The following is a 21,970-nucleotide window of genomic DNA, read 5'->3' as shown; positions in this document are numbered from 1 at the left end:
GCCTCTGACTGCCAGAAGCTGGGAGTAGATGACAGAAGATGGATCACTCGATAAATTTCCCTGCCTGTTCATTCCCTCTGAAGCATCTGGCACCAGTTACTGTCAAAAGACAGGATTGGGCTAGGTGGGCCATTGGTCTGACCCACTATGGCCATTCTTATGTTATACTGTAGTTACCACAATTGTTGCCTTTTCTTAGACCAGGTAATTATTGGCAAATGGCAACTATTCTACATGAAGCACATACTGTAGACACCAATGAGGAGCATACGTGTAGCCAAAATGGCATTTGTTAGGTCCAGTTGCTCTTAGAGTGTCAATGAAATATGAGGACATGTTGAATGACAGGAGCCTGGGTTAGGCTGGGTTTGTAGAACTCCTTGACTTCCAATAATTTTGGTTAATTCAAGGGACAGGTAAAGTTTCCATCATTAATTAATATTTATGGAATAAGTCTGCATGCCATTTTATAGAGCAATAAAAGACAAAACTGTTGTCCCCCAAAATTTGTAGCCTTGTGGATGGATGAGAACAACTGGTGGTTCAGTGGGTAGATCAGGCCCACCAGATCATTTTATTAGGCCTGTCACAGCCCAGGTCAGGGCAGATTATCTGGAGGCACCAGAGCTGGGAAGGGAGTGGGGCAGGGTATGTCATCTCAGGTGGAGGGTCCCGCCTGTGCATAGATGTGTGTGTTGCATGACGCTATGGCGATGGTGAGAGCCAGCAGGCTGGAGCGGGGAGCTGGGCCCAGCCTGAGGGACAGGAGCTGCCACTGTGGGGTGAGTGCAGGGTGGGCTCACTCTACAAACACCCCAGCTGGGTCTACCATCCTCAGGGACAGGAACCAATTCCCCACCCTGTGTCACACACCCCTGCCCACCAAAGGGTTTTAATGGATTTTGTGGTCCTCTGCTACCTTTGAGCTGACTATCTCTGGCCTAGCGGATATAACATGGGACTGGGATTCAATAATAACGGGGGAATTCAACTATCCCAATATTGCCGGGGTACATGTCACCTCAGGACAGGATGCCACAGATAAACTTTCTTGACACCTTAAATGACTGCTTCTTGGAGCAGCTAGTCCTGGAACCCACAAAAGAGACAATTCTTGATTTAGTCCTAAGTGAAGCACTGGATCTGGTCCAAGAGGTGAATATAGCTGCACCGCTTGGTAATAGTGACCATAATATAGTTAAATTTAACATGCTGGTGGCAGGGAAAACACCACAGCAACCCAACACTGTAGCATTTAATTTCAGAAAGGAAAGCACTCCAGAACAATAAGGCCATTGCGGGGAAACTAAATGAATTCTTTGCATCGGTCTTCATGGTTGAGGATGTAAGGGAGATTCCCACACCTGAGCCATTCTTCTTATGTGACAAATCTGAGGAACTGTCCCAGATTGAGTGTCATTAGAGGAGGTTTTGAAACAAATTGATAAACTAAACAATAAGAAGTCACCAGGACCAGATGGTATTCACCCAAGAGTTCTGAAGGAATTCATATGTGAAATTGCAGAACTACTAACTGTAGTCTCAGGTTTCAGAGTAGCAGCCATGTTAGTCTGTATTCGCAAAAAGAAAAGGAGTACTTGTGGCACCTTAGAGACTAACAAATTTATTTGAGCATATTTCCACTGAATGCATCTGATGAAGTGAGCTGTAGCTCATGAAAGCTTATGCTCAAATAAATTTGTTAGTCTCTAAGGTGCCATAAGTATTCCTTTTCTTTTAACTGTAGTCTGTAACTTGTCATTTAAATCAGCTTCTGTACCAAATGACTGGAGGATAGCTAATGTGACGCCAATATTTAAAAAGGCTCCATAGTTGATCCTGGCAATTACAGGCCGGTAAGCCTGACTTCAGTGCCGGGCAAACTGATTGAAACTATAGTAAAGAACAAAATTGTCAGACAGATAGAGGAACATAATTTGTTGGGGAAGAGTCAACATTATTTTTGTAAAGGGAAATCATGCCTCACCAATCTACTAGAATTATTTGAGGGGGTCAACAAGTGTGTGGACAAGGAGGATCCAGTGGATATAGTGTACTTAGATTTTCAGAAAGCCTTTCACAGGGTCCCTCACCAAAGGCTCTTAAGCCAGGTAAGCTGTCATGGGATAACAGGGATTGGTAACTGGTTAAAAAAAATAGGAAACAAAGGGTAGGAGTAAATGGTCAGTTTTCAGAATGGAGAGAGGTAAATCGTGGTGTCCCCCAGGCATCTGTACCCACAGGGCCCAGTCCAATTCAACATATTCATAAACAATCTGGAAAAAGGGATAAACTGTGAGCTGCCAAATTTGAAGATGATACAAAACTACTCAATATAGTCCCAGGCAGACTGCAAAGAGTTACAAAAGGATCTCTCAAAACTGTGTGACTGGGCAACAAAATGGCAGATGAAATTTAATGTTGATAAATGCAAAGTAATGCACACTGGAATACATAATCACAACTATACATATAAAATGATGGGATCTAAATGAGCTCTTACCACTCAAGAAAGAGATCTTGGAGTCATTGTAGATAGTTTTCTGAAAACATCCACTCAATGTGCAGTAGCAGTCAAAAAAGCAAACAGAATGTTGGGAATCATTAAGAAAGGGATGGATAATAAGACAGAAAATATCATATTGCCTCTCTATAAATACATGGTACATCTTAAATACTGCATGCTGATGTGGTTGCCCCATCTCAAAAAATATATATTGGAATTGGAAAAGGTACAGAAAAGGGCAACAAAAATGGTTAGAGTATGGAACGGCTTCCCTATGAGGAGAGATTAATAACACTGGCACTTTTCAGATTGGAAAAGGGATAACTAAGGGGGAATATGATCGAGGTCTATAAAATCATGACTGGTGTGGAGAAAGTAAATAAGGAAGTGTTATTTACCCCTTCTCATAACACAAGAACTAGGGATCACCAAATGAAATTAATAGGCTGCAGATTTAAAACAAACAAAAGGAAGTATTTTTTCACACAACGCACAGTCAACCTCTGGAATGCTTTGCCAGAGGATGTTGTGAAGGCCAAGACTATAACAGGGTTCAAAAAAGAATGATATGAGTTCATGGAGGATAGATCCATCAATGGCTATTAGCCAGGATGGACAGGGACGTTGTCCCTAGCCTCCGTTTGCCAGAAGCTGGGAATGGGAGACAGGCTGGATCACTTGATGATTACCTGTTCTGTTCATTCCCTCTGATGCACCTGGCATTGGTCACTGTCAGTAGACAGGATACTGGGCTAGATGGACCTTTGGTCTGACCCAGTAAGGCTGTTTTTATGTTCTTATGTTCTAGGAGATCTGAGTTCATCTCCCGTCTTTATTACTGGTTTGCTGGATGACAGTGGGCAAATCACTTCCCCTCTCTGTGCCTGAGCTTCACCACCCATAAAATGGAGGGCTAATGCTACTGATCTCCCTTATGTAGGGCTTTGAGATTTTCAGATGAAAAATGCTATTTAAGAGCTAGTTGTTATTATTATCTAGAATAGGAAAAGCATGACATTGCAAGGGGAGAAATGCTATCAGACTGAAAGTTGGGAATTGGGTGGGAGATTTACATAATGAAATGTTACGAGGTGACTGCCTTACACATCCAGCTATATATATTTTTTCATGGTGAGTGGGGGAGTCAGCATGGTATTTGTGGGTATACAACATTTTAAACTTTTGCTTTTTTAAGGTAAGATACCTAGGTGCTGGGTACACAGTGAGAAGGGGAAGATGTAGGAAACTGCTTGCCATAACTCAATGTTATGTAACTCAGGCTATGGCTCAGGTCAAGTGAAAGATTTTTGCCTGGTTTTATAAAAATGTAAAACTGGATTCTATACTGGCATTCATATTTTCCTTATTAGCGTAAGCTGAGCCAACAACTTTTAGTTTTAAAATATCCTTCCCATAACTAACAACAAAACCATGTTTGCTTTAGTGCCACTGTTACAGACCAAATTAGTGGTGTAGCTTTGAAGACTAAAAACATGGAAAACTTATTTTAGGGCCAGCCTGATGGTAGGTTTATACTCTGCACTACCATGCAGGAGACCTAGATTTGACTCCAGGTACCACTCCCTGGACTGGCCAAAGTTGAAAGTGCTTCTGAGACAGGGTGTTCAGATCTTATAGGGAGCTAGAGATTCATTTCTGACACTCAGGAATTCCTCTGATTTGCAGCATTCAATAGTGGGCTATGAAAGGAGCTCAGCCAATCCTTCCTAGCCAGGAAAAGGTCCCCACAAAGGTCTGGTTCCCGCAAATCCTCACTCAGGGTATAGCTGTGGCAGGCAGGGGTGTGAAAAATCCACACCCAGGCATGCCATAGCTATGCCAACTGAACCCGTGTGTAGCTGCAGGTCGGGTGGTGGAAGAATGCTTCCATTGATATAGCTACCACTGCCCAGGGAGATGGTGTTCTTACAGCAATGCACAAGCCCTTCTGTTGCTGTAGGACGCATCTATACTATGAAGTTATGCTGGCTTAGCTATGGCCCTGTAACTATGCCACTATAGTCCCTGTAATGTAGTCTTGGCCTTAAGCTCATGTGTGATCCTCAGCAGGCAAATGAGTGCTTAAAAAAGGTTGAGATGCGGAGCACTGTGAATATAAGCACAAGATAAAAGCATTATGATGCGTAAACCTCTCAGGCCTTATTCCTACTGGTGGGCAGGAGTCACTTGGTAGCTCTATAGCAGTCCTCTGGTTCATGCAGGACCTGGTCTCCGTGAGCTCCCTTTCCTTCTCTTCACTTTCACTTTTGCTTACAGGTGCAATAGGCCAGACCTGTGCTGTGTATGACCAAGTCTTGAGGATGAGATATAACATAGGACAAAAAGGTAAGGTGTATATGATGCCATTCTTTCTCAATATTCAGCTTCAAAATAATTCCAGACTTGAAATAGTTCATAAATAATCACCCAACTTCTGTACTGCATTTTCATTCATGGCACGTCTTGCTTTACAATATTGCTATCATACATATCAACTCTGGTCAGTATTATATAATACACTGTCTGCAGGAAAGGCTCAGTCCTTCAAAGTGCAGAGCACTTTGGTGCCATTGAGCAAAAGGACATGAACATGTGCTTAAAATTAGGTACTAGATGGGAGCAAGAATGCTCAGCATTCTGTAGAACAGCATTCTAACCTGTGAATATATGAGCTCCAGCAATGGTGTCTGGATGACATCTCCGAGGGAAACTTGCTCTAATTTCTTTTCTTTTTTTTTCTTTTCCTGTTTCTTTTCCTGTTTCTGATTCACCCATGAGTCTTTTCTATGCTTTGTGCTTGCCATTTAATGTCGAGTCGTCATTATATTATATTTGTCTGTAATGTTGTTATTGGTGCATTGTATTCTTTGGCCATCTGAGCATGAATTTTCTGCCCTTTTACATCCAGTCCGGTGAAGCGAGCCATCCACCCTGAAGAACTTCACTTGACACCCTGCTTTTTTGGAAACCACCAAATCAATCTTTCATATTAATGTAATCATTTTGTTTAAACTAGTTGCTGACATCCCTAAGCAAGGAGAGCAGGAGAGTGATCTCTCTCCTTGGCTCACTGGAGATGAGATGTTGTCCAACAGTTAACCTGATTTCCAGAGCCACTGACACTGAAAGTGCCTAAATGTGTTTTTTTCCCAGCATCTAAGTTTGAAAATGTTGGTCCTTGCAAATGATCCTCCTTTAGACCAAATGAACCTAATTCCTACTGCACAGGAGCTATGGCATTTTGCAGAGCAAGAGACATGATTCCTGAACCCACGCACTTAAGAAACACAAGAGTCAAGCTACTGGGTCTAGCTCCTGTCATCAAAGTGTATTTTATTATATTTAAAAAAAAAATTCTAGACTATTCTCTCTCCCAATCCAGGCTTCTATTACTTTGTATGAAAATCAATCAGCACGTTACCGCAGACCAGAAAGCAGACTGCTAGTTGATATATTTACCTTTATTGGCCTATCACAGCATAGGCCAATAAAGAAATCAGGATTAGACAAAATGTTTGTGTTAAATTAACATCAGTGGTAATTTTTGTATTCCCTGATCTGAAGTCAGTACATTCAAACAAAACAAAATAGAAATACCACACCAAACTTGCCATCTTAATCAATCTTTTTTTTTCCTGAAATGCTTGATGTTAAGACTGATCAAAGGAACATTTCAGGGCTGAGGCATAGGAAGAATGAACAAAGCAAAGAGATGAGCCCCAGTACCTCCAGTCTTTTCATCCTCTTTTTATATTCTTTATATTCTTCCATATTTATATTCCATTAATATTCTTTTTAATTCTTTGCATTAATCCAAACCTTGAATATGTTATCTGCCCGCTCATCTTCTTAGCAATGAATTATGCATAAAGTTTCAATAGGAACAATGAACCTAATTAAACTAATAATACTAGCCTCAGGAATACAGGCTAGCATAAATACAAAATGTCTTGAATAGATATGTAATATATTGAGTTAGAGAGGAATCCAAATCAAGACCCCTTTTGCTCCAAACATCCTCTGAATTTTGGAGGAAGCTCAGATCAGGTTGCAGACCTGAAGTTTGCAGTTGGCCCCTATATCCAAAATGGATCACAAAACAAACCTGGCTCAAACCCTTCTAAACTCTGAGTCTTTGATCCAGCAAATCATGAAAAGTATATGCTTAACTTTAACTTCCAATGATCCCAACTTTGTGGTTCAGGTCCATCCCTATTTTGAAATAAGAGGTTGCAATGTCATTGCCTCCTTTTGTTCCTAGATGGTATTTCAGAGCCCCCACCCCTTATCTAGTATATACTTGTTAGCTGCATGTACCATCCTAACAATATAGCCCCGAGGCAACAATTAAATGCCATGAGAGGCAGTTCAAGCATCTGGCCCAAGAGGCCTATTAGGTATATGAACAGGTTGAATTACCTGGGAGAAGTCCACATGAAAAGACTAAAGAATTTGCATGAAATAAAATGTCTAAGCACTTATTTACTTTCATAAAGCTCAGACCTTCCATATGAAACACTCTCTGCCTCTCTCATTTATCCCATCTATGTGGATGGTGTTCTGGGATTGTGCTCAGTTATATGTATTCAATTCTTGTTGAGTAGGTAACAGCTCATTTGATTTGGCAAAACTTATTTCCCAAATATTTTTGCATTGGTATGAGATCATTAGAGCCAAGAACTTTCAGTGCAGACTGAGAATTCTGGTTCCCTTGCTGCTTTGGAAGCCCCTAGTGTTCTTTGACTCCCACTCAGAACAATTTGCTGAAAGTTGCTGAGTCAGCTTCTCACAGTGCTGCTGGCTTTCTGCCACCAGAACTGCAAGACTGTGTGCTTGATTCCAAGCCCATTGACGTCAATGGAAAATCACCCATTGCACATTGGATTGTATCGAATTTGAATGGTGCCATTAAAAAATAACTTATAATCTAAAGTACCTCTTTGACTAAAAGCGATCCACAGCCCTGAACACTGGTGAAAAATATTGTGTCCAACCCTGGTCTCACTGAAGTCAAGGACAGAGTTCTTTGGTGCAAATCCATGGTGTATAGATGACGGTGGTGCAAGATTGGGTCCATTATGAAAACAACCTGCTCCAGAACCTTTGGATAAATTAAAATCCATCTGAAAATCTCAAGTTAAAAACAAGTTCTCCCCACCCCCAAGTTCTAAAAAGTAGGTTAATTTAAATTTCTCCCATTTTTTTTTTATTTTCGTGTGTCTCTGCACGTTTGGGTTCCAACCGTGCATGGAAACAGAAAGTACTTGAAATCTGGCAAGAGAAACTGATTCCATGAATCTTCCCGACCAATACTGCAGATCAAAGAAAATCCAGTGCGTATCTGAACCAAATTGTCAGAGGCTCACCCACTGCTTTAAAAGTATTAGGTTTCCCTTTTTTCTCTCTAGATCTTTAATGAAGTGTTGAAAATTGTATGTGTGTTTTAAATTAATAATTTGCCCCTTGTTCCCAAGTCAGATAATGAGCACATCCTTTCTTATTTGTTTCCTCTTTTCTTTGCTTTCTGTCTCACTGATTATAACAACAAAAAACAAAATTCCTCCCTTGGCATTAGTGCATTACCCAGCTCTAAACACTGAAAGCCTCTCCAGTCCTCTCCGCTTCATTTGGAGTTACATTAGGAATAAATTGGACCCAGTCCAGCAGAACTATCTGAAAAGGGAACAATCAAGCTCCCAGGGATTCTTTCCATTGATTTGCATGGGAACTGAATGTGGTCCAAAGCAGGTAGAAATTGTCACTTGTTCAGATATACACTGACTCCATCTGCTCCTAGCCTAGCTACTGGAGGAATTTGGTGTACCCTGCAGTGTTCCTGTCATCCTACAAAGCCAGTCTTGGTCTGGTCTAGTGAAAAATGTGGTTTGGAGACTGTGCTTTCAAGGGCTGAGCTTCCCAGACAGTATCTGGGCTGGGTGCTGTGAAGCTCTTGTTGTTATACACAGCAAGGAGCCGGATACACAATAAAATAGAGCTGTTGCAAGCCCCTTAAGTACTGCATGATCACTTAACACCACAATGTGTATGTAGCCTGCACAGGTGCTAGAACAAAGTGTTCCTCTTGCGATATTCTGCAAAACTTCAAATCATGAAAATTTGATAGCTTGTTCCTTTTAGAAGATAATATTGAGTGGCAGCTGTAGGTCTACTTTTTAGGTGGGACACTGTAATGTACCTCTACAGGTGCTCATTACTGAAGGACAATTTTGAAAGTGTTTCTCAGTTACAACTGTTCCATGAAGTCTATGAGCAGCTGCTACTTTTGGAGTCTTCTGTTGGAATGTGTACTGTGCAATCCGGGCACCAGAGCAACAGCCCGGCATGGATTCCTCATCAGAAGAATACTAATTTCAATAGACAGTGTGAATGCTCAACATAGACTTAAGAAGAATGAAAATGTATTTACCTCTGACTTAATGTTTATGAGTGAGACAATACCCCAGTGCTAGAGAGCCTCCAGCTCAAAATTGTAAGACATTGTCAAGTACTTATTCAATTAGGACTTTTTATTTTTACTCCCCATAGTTTTCAATGACTTATTTTTTAATGCTTTATTTTAATGTTTTAAAGGGAAGTTAGTGCTCAGGTAAGATACTGGACAGCTTGAAATCCTGTCTTTACCTGTAGAACAGGTCTAACATGACAAGCAGCAAATGCAAGCTTCCTCACATACTTCCCCCCATTACTTCAAACATGAACTGAGTGAAAGGATAATTTAGTTTCCTTTGTTATTTCATCTTTAGTCTCTCTGCCAAGCTTTCCAATTAAAATTAATATTGTTATATGGTAACCTGGCCACTAAGTACTAGGTCAAGACCAACAATTTGTTTCATATTAGGTGGCAGCTCATAATGACTTTTGATCACTACTGATCTGGACTGGATTTGAATGAGTTGACCTAATGTTGGAAGATTCTAAATTCCATTACCAAACCTCTGAGCCATCGAGTCACTATACTGAAGTATCCTTTTAAGAGCTTCAAGATTTGCATACCAATTTTGTATTTCCCAACTGTAGATCATTATTTTCTTGAGTTTAAAATGAACTTGAAATTTAACATAGTCTTTTTTTTCTACATATTTTGTGCACCAGCAACAATTCAAGAAATGTAACAGATGTGCTTTCTTGCAAGAACTCCTACAGAGTTTTGGCTCACACAGCTCTAGGAATAGTGTTTACATTAGTTAAAGTACAGTTTTCCTCTGAAAAGTCATTCCTCAACAGTGCATTGTGGGGCTCCATGTTTATTTTCTCTGAATGACTCCATATAAAATCAACTCATCTTTCCTATATATTTCTATCTGCAAGCTCATCCTGGAATCTAAAGTCAAGTTGGGTTCTTTCTGGTTTGTGTGCCACCATCAGGAAAAGAATGGCAATTGGATCTTAGTGAACAATTCTGATGATGGTGCATGAGATAGAAATGAATCCGGCTCACACCCCCATAGCTGTGTTGGCTCTCTACCAGAGTAACCTAGTATTCGGTGTGTTATAAATCCCCTTTGTGCCTATCGACAGAGCATTGCAGATTGTTACAAGCAGCTGGAAATATTTCTGTTTATGCAATTACTTTGTTTCGAATCAGCGTGGTAGAAGTCTGACTAGTGCAGTAAGAAAACCAATTTTCTGTCCCATGACAAATTTTGAGATTAAAAAAAAAACCAAAATAGGATGAGAAGCTAACATTTTGAATTTTTTACACAATGAAATTTTCAGTTCAGTCAAAACATTGCATTTGAAATTTGAAATGTTTCAATTTCAGATATTTATTTATGTTTGAAATATAAAGTAGTGTGAATTGTGAAGCAAAGTAATTTTGAAACAAAAACAGAAAACTCACAGAAATTGGGTCTTCTAACATTTTTGAAAGATTTTTTTTCAAATTTTTGTTGGGAATGAATTTTCATTAAAATCAATCCGATTTCTTGAAAAACTTAGTTTTTGTCAAAATGACTTTTAATTTCAGTTAAAAAGCTTTTGACCAGCTCTACTTCTGACTAAAATCCTGATTTAACACCAGCATTTATGTAGGAGAAATGGATGTCTATGGCGAAACTACCTCTTTGCAAAAGACAGTGAGAACCAAGGTCGAGTGAAAAATCTGTCATAAAAATTGAGCAGTTTATAAGATGGGAGCAGTGGGCAAAGAGAAGTAAGATGGAGGCTTCTCATGAACCATAACTGAACACTTACAGGACAAAACAGAGGAAGGACTATTGTTTGCAGATGTGACCGTAGCAACAAAAGAACGACGTGATTACCTGACAAACAAACTGATCGCCCTTATGTAAAATTGCTACAGAATTCCTCAGTAATTATCTAAAGGAAAGCATCTTGAAATAGTTGTTTTGGAACAGTAGTTACCACAAACACCACAAGAGAACCATTGTAAGCAGTCATGCAGAATGCATTAGTACATTTTATATGGGAATAAACCAAAATAGATCAAAGAATAAGTTGTACAGATGAAATGGAAAACAAACTAGTACTCTAGAAAACAAATGCAAAAATGCTGGATGACAATCATAAATTAAGTATTTCCAAAATTTATCCGGAGAAAAAGCAAATGATTGTGTGACATTCAAGTGAAATGTGTAATGCTGAAGAAAGAGTGAAGTTCTACATGAGATCATTAAACCAGTACTAAGGGTCTGATTCAAGGCCATGAGGGTCTTTCCTTTGACTCTAGTTCAAGCTCTAATGGTTGGACTGAAGGATGAAAATCTGTTGGCTAGATCTGATAATACAGGCTCTTGCACTGTACTGCTAGCATGGCTTTTTCAGTCACAAGACACCCCAGCAGAAGGTACAGAACTGCATATTAAAAGGCTTTACATGGAAATTGACATTTTATGGGAGATGAGAAATGATGTTCAGTTAGACATACTGAGCCAAATTGTGTTCTAAATAACACAATTCAAGTCACTGGTGCAACTGCAAGTAGGCTCTAACCTTGTGTTCTCTTCTCTTGGTGTTGTATACTATTGTCTAGAGAGTTGCTGTGACCTGTTCACCAGCAACCCTATTTGATCCGAATGGTGGCTGAATTTCCATGGTGACTGAAGTAGTATCTATAGGTTGAATGTGTAGTTTATAAATATGTTGAGAGTTTTGTGTGAAATGTGGGTCTAAGACTGGGGACTGAACTGCGGGATCTAAGGTCCACCTCAAAACTCACCACCTTCCATTCCAAGTGCAAGGTATATTTTATTGACCTTGCATCCACTAATAAAAACACACATACAGCTAACATAAAATAATTATAATAATTTAACATAAAATCCACCTGCAGTTTTCCCATTAGGGAGACGAAGAAGGAAGAACCACTCACGAAAGATGCTAATCATGCTGCCTAATGTACTATTGGATAGAGTTCAGATCCCCAGTAGTGAGCATTGCAAGAGAACTCAGAATAGAATGGGTACAATTCATTTTTGTTCATAGGACTGCTACAAAACCTATGCACCACTAACGCCCTATGTTCATGTATACTGGTGGTCTTAAGTGATGTAGAAGCCTTCTCCTGGTCCTGTGAACAAAAATAAATGTCACCATTTCACTGTGTATCCTCTCTCTACTAGTGGGGTTGCAGGTGAATGTGGATTGAGTGAGAAATTGAGGGACTAGGATAGAAACAAAGTATTATTGTGGTGAGTGGTGAAACCTGATGCCAGCTCGGGGGGGAGCAGGAGCTGCTGTGTGAGGGCTCTGGCTGAATTAAAGTTTGTTGGATTTTAGACAATGTGATCTTGCTTCATTCCTTCAGAGCCCGCTGATGTTACAGTGTTATCCCCATTTCACAGAGCAATGAGATTAAATGTTCTGCCAAGAGTAACAAAGGAAGTTTCTGTCTGAGCCAGGACTAAACCTACATCTCCTGAAACCCCAGCCAGTACCTCAGCCACAAGACCATCTTTCCTCTCTATACTTACAGCACATGGATGGATAAAATGAACTTTATATACCACCAGGGCACCTTTACTTTAACAATTAAAAACCACAGCTTTAAACATATGGGGAAAGCATTAAAATACCAAAAGTATTTAGATGAAACCATACCTCAATACATTGAACAAGCTTCTGATGCATTATAGTATATATTTACACCTGTGTGTGTGGTAGAAATGTTATTTTAACAGGCAGGGAATGCATTAAAACAAAGCGATTTTTTGGTTGGCTCAAACCTAAACTATTGGCACTGTGTGAGGAAATCTCAAATGTATCCCATGTGTTACAAATGCTTCAGTAGGGGCTGAAGATGAGCTTTCATCTCACTGAGCTATGCATCTGCATCAAAAAAATCTTCATTAAAAACCCCAGTATTTATTTTTTCATGTCATTATTCCAGTTTTAATGTAAGAGTTTGGTTTCCACACTGATGTCAAAGAATGAACGGAAAAATAAAGAAACCCTTAATAACTCTAATAACAGAATATGGTGACAAGAAAATTTTCCATTACTGAATTTTTTTTGTTAAACCAGTATCATTTTTCTTAGAACAGCTGATATATCATTATTGTTTTATTTGTTTTAAAATATTTGCTTGCCAAAAATGTACAATCCATCCTTGAACTAAAAACAGAACACGTCTTCAGATTCCTGGCTTCTCTTTCTTAACTGTAATTTTATTTTCTCCTCTCTGCTACTCCTATTGTGTTAAGTGACTGCAACTTTCTGGGATGGGGATAGGAAAGCCCATAAAGCACTAACTTCTCCACCCTTTTACTGTCCAGCTGTGTGGGATAACTACGACTACACTTAGCTTAGCACAACAGAGGTGAAGTCCTTTTTTACCCTTTATGACTCAGTTCCACTCCCTCACTCACAATGTTTTTTAAAACTATGATTTCCTCCAGACCTCTTACAACTCAGTCTCCCATATCTTCATTGACTAGTTCCTCCTGATTGCTGTACTATATTGAGAGAATACAATTTGATACATTAAAAACTTTCTTTATACGGGTTTGGTGGTCAGATCAGAGGACTAGGAGTCAGGACTTTTAGATCTTCTGTTGCTAACTCACTTTGTGACTTGGGCAATTCACAACCTCTCCATGGCCTGGATAATGGGTAAAACTACCCACTTCTCAGTGGTAGTCTGAAATTTAATTAATTTAATTAATACCTGTCAAGCACCTTGAGGTCCCTATTTACATGAAAACTATAATTGTGTTCTATTTGGTCTTCTTTACAATCTGACAGACTTCATCAGAGACCCAGTTGTGGTATTGTTAGAGTTTATATCCAGCCTTACTCTGTTATTCTATATGTCTATATGATGCCCATCAACATGTGATCTCTGTTATAATGTATCATCCTATTATATACTACAGTCATTCTAGCCCAGACTTTCGATTTACTTAGTTTGTGAGGTGAGCCCAATGCACTGAATGCAGATGAAAATTCTGTATTTGCAACTGAGAATTCCCATCTGAGCATGTACATCAGGTGTTGAGTGTGCACAATGGAAACTTTGAACTCCAGTGCCTCCATTTTTACGTTTCTGGGGTGTGAGCCATTTCCCATTGAAGCCAATGGAAAGACTCACATATAGCAACTGGAGGTTGGCTTGGGATCTTGATGTTTTCATTACCTTTCTGGATACTTTAAACATTTTCAGACCTTCCAGTAGTCTCCTGAACCTGTGCTGTATAAACATTATTGAACTGCCCATTCTTTTGTGTAGCTGGATTCATTTAATTAATTTTTACATTTTATGCATACTTTTTGCAGCTCATCTTAACCGTTAATGAGTTCTTGCCTAAGTTTCTCCAGTACAGAGCATTATACTTCTTTAGTACTATCATCAGCTACCAGTGAGGAACAGCAGTAATGGTACCTGTCAGGAAGATGTTAAGTACCACGGTACTGACCATCAGTTCCTAAAGGTTAGGAACTGCTCAGTGTGGCTATCATTTTTTAAAGTGATCAGTAGCCTATTTGTAAACCCCCACTCAAATGAACTATGTGAGGACACACCCCTTACCTGCTACCCCACTGATGAATCAGCATCGAGACGAACCAGAAACCCTCCCCTAGATGTATGCCAAGTCCCATCTTACGAAGCATGCACGGTGGGTGGATTTTTTGTTGTTTTACTTCCTGGAGTAAACCTGGCCCCTGACCACAACTGTGGACCAACCAAAAGCAGGATGGGGGTGAAAGACATTCTACAGATTGCCCACACTCCCCATCACTCAAGGGTGCTGTAACAGTTTTTATAGTGGGGGTGCTGAGAGTCATTGAACCACCCTATATATAATGGACACCACTTCAAGCCAGAGGGTGTGGCAGCACCCCAGCATCCCTATTTCCAGCACCTATGCCTCCACTATCAGTCTTAATCTATGACTGGGGTGTGAGCCAATCAGGGCTTGTGTGGGGAGTGGGGCCTCTAACACTCTGACCAAGGAGAGTGGGTATGTTGGCCAGCTTATGAAAGAGGCCATCTTGTCTGAATACCATACTTCTGAAATTGGAGGAAAGAGAGAGAGGAAGCATTGATTCTTGCATCCCCTCCATGAGCAATATGGAGTTTACTTTACCTTTTTTGGTGCTCAGGTGCCTGCAAAGAAAATGGTACAAAGCGACAGCTCAGAGGATGGACTCAAGGACAGTCCCTGGCTCAGTCTTTGGTTGAGACTCCAGAACCTGACTGGAAGACCGGGGCAAGGATAAGGCAGTTTATGAGTACTATGCTCAGGATCTAGAGCAGACCCTAAAACAGAGGGAGAAGACATCCACCAGTTATCCTAACCAGTGTTGAAGCATGCCATGTATGAGGATACAGATCCTCTGTTGAACAATTAGAACCATGGTGCTAAGGCATTGGTAAACATGTCGAAGGGGACGGTAGGTGGATGAGGGTGGTGTTATTGGTAAAAGGAACCAGCCATAGCAACTTAAATCTAAACTGGCGATTTACATATGTTTCTTTGTTATTTGAAATCTCTCATCAGTGGGATGATTGTTCTTCAGATGTCCTTGAGAATCTGAACAGTGGTAATTCTGCAGGCACAAATACCATGTTGTGGGGCCAGTACCCTCCTGTCACCCTGGGGGTGGAGCAAGGGTGTGGTAGCCCCGCGGTGAAGCGAATGGGTTTGTGCCTGGCCTCAGGGTCGCTTAGTCCAATGGCCAGAGTCAATAGGACTGCCCTTGGGAGCAGGATGGTGTGGCCTACTGGCCAGAGCCAATACAACCACCCTTGGGTGCAGGATGGTGTGGCCTAGTGGCTGGAGTCAATAAAACCACCCTTGGGTGCAGGGTTGTGTGGTGTAGTGGCCAGAGTCAATATAATCATCTTCCAATGCAGGGTAGTGTGGCCTAGTGGCCGCACCTGGGGGCTGTCACCAGAGGGATGGCGGCCCTGGTAGGGGGGCCCAGGCCCGCCCGACTCTACCAGGCCCCGACTCAGGGCCCTAACAGTGGCGGAGTGGTCCACCACTGGGTCAGTGGGGAATCCCACTGAAACACGCTGACCTCATGAGGGTGGGAGGTACCACTCACACACCCTCCCTGGGTCACTTCCTACCAGCTTGCTTGCAGCAACAGTCCATAGGGTATTGCGTCCTCCAGGCTCTTCAGCGCAGGATGCTCCCTGGGATTCTGCTGGCGGCAGGCTTCTGGTCCGGGCCTCAGGCTCTTCAGCTCCCATAGGCAAGAGCTGTAATGGCTCCTGGGCTGGAGCCTCTACTAAATATCTTTCCTCCTTGGCAGTCAGCCCAGACTGAGGTAGGCTTCTCCCTTTTATACTGCAGCAGCTGTTGGAGCATGCCCAGCAGAGTTGAGGGGGCATGGCTTCTGCTGCTAAGAGCACTGCCGTCACCCCGTCTGTTCCACTGTGGGGCCAGTCCACCCTGTCATACACCCTCCCCCTCAAGAGAGTACCTGTCTGGTGTCCTTCCTTGTTGTCCTCCCTACCCTATCTAGAAAAGAAGTCGGTGTTGGTGCGTGCCTTACATGGTCGATGGAAGACCCAGAAATCGTATGGCTGTAGGGAGAGATACAAATGCATGATCCAGGCATTGGTGTCTTTCATGCTATTAAGCCAGTGAAGGGGTGCGTGGTCTGTAATTAGTTGGAAGGGGTTCCCCAGTAAGTAATAACGAGGGCCTCCACGGCCCACTTCATGGCTAGCACCTCTTTCTTGATGGTTAAATATCAGGTCTCTCTGGGGAACAGTTTCTGGCTTAGGTATAGGACCAGGTGTTCTTCCCCATCGACTTGTTGGGAGAGGACAGCCCCGAGTCCCATTTCTGAGGCATCCGTCTGTAGGAGGAAGGACCTCGTAAAGTCTGGGTGGGTTAAAACTGGCTTATTGGCTAGACATTCCTTCAGCATCTGGAAGGCCGCCTTGCACCTCTCAGACCACCGGACCTTCTGTGCTAGCAAGTTCTCGGTCAGGTCTGAGAGGGGGGCTGCCAGCGTTGTGAAATCAGGTATGAACTGGCAGTAATACTCCACCTCTCCTAGGAACTGTCTCACTTGCCTCTTTATAGTGGGGACAGGCCAGTCCTTTAGGACTTGCACCTTGCCACAACCCACTGTGTACCCTAGGTATATCTCCTCCTGTTGACCAAGGTGACATTTTGCTGGGTTTGCCATGAGCCCAGCTTCTTTTAGGGCTCCTCACACATTGGCAATGTGTCGGAGAGGGTCCTCCCTGTTGGCACTATATATCACACTGTTGATGATATATACCACAGCGTACTGGTTGTGGGGCTGCAGGATGGAGTTCATTAGCCGCTGGAAGGTGGCTATGGCTCTGTGCAGTTTGAAAAGCATCCTCACAAAGTGAAATAGGCTGAATGGCGTAGGGAGGGCCGTCTTCGCCCTTGAGTTTGGTGTAAGGGGTATTTGTCAATACCCCTTTGTCAAATTAAGCATGGACAGGAATGTAACCCTTCCTAGCCTCTCTGAGAGCTCCTCCACATGCGGCATGGGGTACACATCAAAGCAGGAGAGGGCGTTGAGTTTCTGATACAAAAGCGAGTGCTCCTGTTCGGCTTCAAGACTAGGACAATCGGACTACGCCATTCGCTCCTTTATTCTTCCATTACCCCTAGCTCCAGCATGCAGTCTTTAAATGACTGCTTCTCGGAGCAGCTGGTACAGGAACCCACAAGGGGAGAGGCAATTCTTGATCTAGTCCTGAATGGAGCGCAGGATCTGGTCCAAGAGGTAACTGTAACAGGACCGCTTGGAAATAGTGACCATAATATAATAACATTTAACATTCCTGTGGTGGGAAGAACACCCCAACAGCCCAACACTGTGGCATTTAATTTCAGAAAGGAGAACTATGCAAAAACGAGGTTAGTTAAACAGAAATTAAAAGGTACAGTGACTTCAGTGAAATCCCTGCAAGCTGCATGGACACTTTTCAAAGACAACATAATAGAGGCCCAACTTAAATGTATACCCCAAATTAAAAAACACAGTAAAAGAACTAAAAAAGAGTCACCGTGGCTTAACAACCATGTAAGAGAAGCAGTGAGAGATAAAAAGGCATCTTTTAAAAAGTGGAAGTCAAATCCTAGTGAGGTAAATAGAAAGGAGCATAAACAGTGCCAAATTAAATGTAAAAATGTAATAAGAAAAGCCAAAAAGGAGTTTGAAGAACAGCTAGCCAAAAACTCAAAAGATAATAACAAAATGTTTTTTAAGTACATCAGAAGCAGGAAGCCTGCTAAACAACCAGTGGGGCCCCTGGATGATCGAGGTACAAAAGGAGCACTTAAAGACGATAAAGTTATTGCAGAGAAACTAAATGAATTCTTTGCTTCAGTCTTCACGGCTGAGGATGTTAGGGAGATTCCCAAATCTGAGCCATCCTTTGTAGGTGACAAATCTGAGGAATTGTCACAGATTGAAATGTCACTAGAGAAGGTTTTGGAATTAATGGATAAATTTAACAGTAACAAGTCACCGGGACCAGATGGCATTCACCCAAGAGTTCTGAAATAAATCAAATGTGAAATTGTGGAGATATTAACTATGATTTGTAACCTGTCCTTTAAATCAGCTTCTGTACCCAATGACTGGAAGATAGCTAATGTAATGCCAATATTTAAGAAGGGCTCTAGAGGTGATCCCGGCAATTACAGACCGGTAAGTCTAACTTCAGTACTGGGCAAATTAGTTGAAACAATAGTAAAGCATGAAATTGTCAGACACATAGAAGAACATAAATTGTTGGGCAAAAGTCAACATGGTTTCTTTAAAGGGAAACCATGTCTTACTAATCTATTAGAGTTCTTTGAAGGGGTCAACAAACATGTGGACAAGGGGGATCCAGTGGACATAGTGTACTTAGATTTCCAGAAAGCCTTTGACAAGATCCCTCACCAAAAGCTCTTAAGTAAAATAAGTTGTCATGGGATAAGAGGGAAGATCCTTTCATGGATTGAGAACTGGTTAAAAGACAGGGAACAAAGGGTAGGAATAAATGGCAAATTTTCAGAATGGAAAGGGGTAACTAGTGGTGTTCCCCAAAGCTCAGTCCTAGGATCAATCCTATTCAACTTAATCATAAATGATCTGGAGAAAGGGGTAAACAGTGAGGTGACAAAGTTTGCAGATGATACTAAACTGCTCAAGATAGTTAAGACCAAAGCAGACCGTGAAGAACTTCAAAAAGATCTCACAAAACTAAGTGATTCAGCAACAAAATGGCAAATGAAATTTAATGTGGATAAAGGTAAAGTAACGCACATTGGAAAAAATAACCCCAACTATACATACAATATGATGGGGGCTAATTTAGCTACAACTAATCAGGAGAAAGATCTTGCAGTCATCGTGGATAGTTCTCTGAAAAAAAGTCCACGCAGTGTGCAGCGGCCGTCAAAAAGCGAACAGGATGTTAGGAATCATTAAAAAAGGGATAGAGAATAAGACAGAGAATGTTTTATTGCCCTTATATAAATCCATGGTATGCCCACATCTTGAATACTGCATACAGATGTGGTTCCCTCATCTCAAAAAAGACATACTGGCATTAGTAAAGGTTCAGAAAAGGGCAACTAAAATGATTAGGGGTTTGGAACGGGTCTCATATGAGGAGAGATTAAAGAGGCTAGAACTTTTCAGCTTGGAAAAGAGGAGACTAAGGGGGATATGATATCTAAAATCCTGAGTGGTGTGGAGAAAGTGAATAAGGAAAAGTTATTTACTTGTTGCCATAATATAAGAACTAGGGGCCACCAAATGAAATTAATGGGCAGCAAGTTTAAAACAAATAAAAGGAAGTTCTTCACACAGCACACAGTCAACCTGTGGAACTCCTTGCCTGAGGAGGTTGTGAAGGCTAGGACTATAACAGGGTTTAAAAGAGAACTGGATAAATTAATGGAGGTTAAGTCCATTAATGGCTATTAGCCAGGATGGGTAAGAAATGGTGTCCCTAGCCTCTGTTTGTCAGAGGGTGCAGATGGATGGCAGGAGAGAGATCACTTGATCATTACCTATTAGGTTCACTCTTTCTGGGGCACCTGACATTGGCCACAGTCAGCAGACAGCATCCTGGGCTGGATGGACCTTTGGTCTGACTCAGTATGGCCATTCTTATGTTCTTATGTATCTAATTCCCTCTGGATGGCCTCTCACATCTTCCTTGGAAGGGGTCGGTGGGCGTCACAGACCCTTTGGCCTGGTAGAGTGGCTATATGGTGGTGCGTGACTTCCATCCGCCCTGGGCGGGAAGATAAAACTTCTGGAAAGGACTGCAAGAACTGCTGCTCAAGGCTCAGCTCAGTGCCCATCATGGCTGGCCCTGACTCTGGGGTTCCGTCGACCAGTGGTCCCAGTTTGGGCTCCGGAGGGAAAGGGGTAATGAACAGGCTCTCCCTGGCCTTCCACGACTTCAGCAGGTTAACATGGTATATGCGTCTCTCTCCGTCTCACCAGTAGCCGGATCTCGTAGTCCACCAGTCCCAGATGTTTAGTGATCTTGTAGGGTCCCTGCCAGTTGGCCATCAGTTTGGACTCTGTGAAGGATAACAAGAGCAGGACTCGATCTCCTGGCTCGAACCTGTGGAGTCTGGCCCCCTTCTTGTCGTGCTGTTCTTGTACATACTGAGCCTGTAACAGATTCTTCTGGGCAAAAGTCCCTGGAGTATGGAGTTGCTCCCGCAGTTGCAACATGTAGCGGATCACCCCTGTGACCCAGGTCGCTTGCTCTTCCCAATCCTCTTGAACAAGCTCAAGGAGGCTCTGGGGTTGCCACCCATAGAGGAGTTCAAAGTGGGAGAAGCCAGTTGATGCATGGGGTACCTCCTGCACAGCGAACAACAGGGTCAGGACTAACGTGTTCTAGTACCAGGTTCCTCTTCCACAAACGTATGCAACATCATTTTCAACGTCTGGTTGAAACACTCTACCAGCCGGTCTGTCTGAGGGTGGTACACTGTCGTCTTGAGAGCCCAGATGTTGAGTAAGCAGCAGAGTTCGGCCATCAGACAGGATGTCAGGTTGGTACCTTGATTGGTCAGGATTTCCCACAGTATCCCCACCCAGGCGAAGACTTTCACTAGCTTGGTTGCGATCTTAGGTGCCGTGGCTCTTCACAATGGGATGGCTTCCGGGTGCTGGGTAGCATAGTCCACTATCACCAGGATGGAGCAGTTTCCCACAATACTTCTTTCCAGCGGCCCCACCAGGTCTAGGCTGATATGCTCAAAGGGAACCCCTATCATGGGTAATGGGATGAGAGGCGCCTTGGGTATCCCCTTTGGTCTGGCATGCTGACACTCCAGGCAATAGGCGCAGAAATCCCTCACCTCCTGGTGGATGCCTGGCCAGAAGAGTCGTTGGGACACCCTTTGGAGGGTCTTCTCTTCCTCAAAGTGCCCCACCCATGGCACTGCATGGGCCAAGTGCAGGAGATCACGCTGATGCCAGCAGCTGTCGGAGGTCTTCCTGCATCTGAGGGTCTTTGACCACCTGGTACAGATGATCCCCATAGAAGTCTCTGTCTGGGGTGGTGGTCCATCTGGTGCCCTAGGGGAGTCATAAGGGCCCTCCCCCAGGACGGGAACCACTGATTGGCCGAGTAGCCCTTCCTGTGGAGTCGCTGCCTCCTCTCCACCTGGGTTTTGGTGTCCATAGCCCCTTAGGAACTCCTTGAACCAAGGCCAGTCATGCCCCAGGATCAAAGAATATGCTAATCGGGGGATGACCCCAACCTGGAAGACTGCATTGTGTGGGGCGATCTCAAGTTTAACCCTCGCTATGGGATAGAGCCGTGTGTCCCCATGGATGCACTGCAACTGTATCTCCTTCTCTGTAGGCTTAGGGCTAGGTACCACCCCATCATGGATGAGGGTCTGGCTACATCCGGTGTCCACCAAAGCCAGTGTTGGGGCCCCATTTACCTTACAGGGACCATGAGTTTCTTTGAGCTCTTCCTCTGGGCCCGGGGGCTGGCCCATACTGAAATCC

The 21,970-nt window shown here is 42.6% G+C and overlaps 1 long non-coding RNA gene across 1 annotated transcript in view; it reads left to right on the top strand.

Annotated features, from left to right (window-relative positions):
* The first annotated feature begins 4,809 nt into the window (after window positions 1-4,809).
* LOC140908984 (uncharacterized) overlaps window positions 4,810-21,970 on the top strand; it is a 132,972-nt gene continuing 115,811 nt past the window's right edge. The window contains exon 1 of the long non-coding RNA XR_012158039.1: window positions 4,810-4,852. This is a non-coding gene — a long non-coding RNA (uncharacterized LOC140908984). The remainder of the gene's footprint in view (window positions 4,853-21,970) is intronic.

This window comes from Lepidochelys kempii, chromosome 3, assembly GCF_965140285.1.
Source record: "Lepidochelys kempii isolate rLepKem1 chromosome 3, rLepKem1.hap1, whole genome shotgun sequence".
Lineage (NCBI taxonomy): Eukaryota > Metazoa > Chordata > Testudines > Cheloniidae > Lepidochelys > Lepidochelys kempii.
The sequence above is the reverse complement of the archived record's forward strand: the minus strand, read 5'-3'. Positions and strand labels throughout refer to the sequence as shown.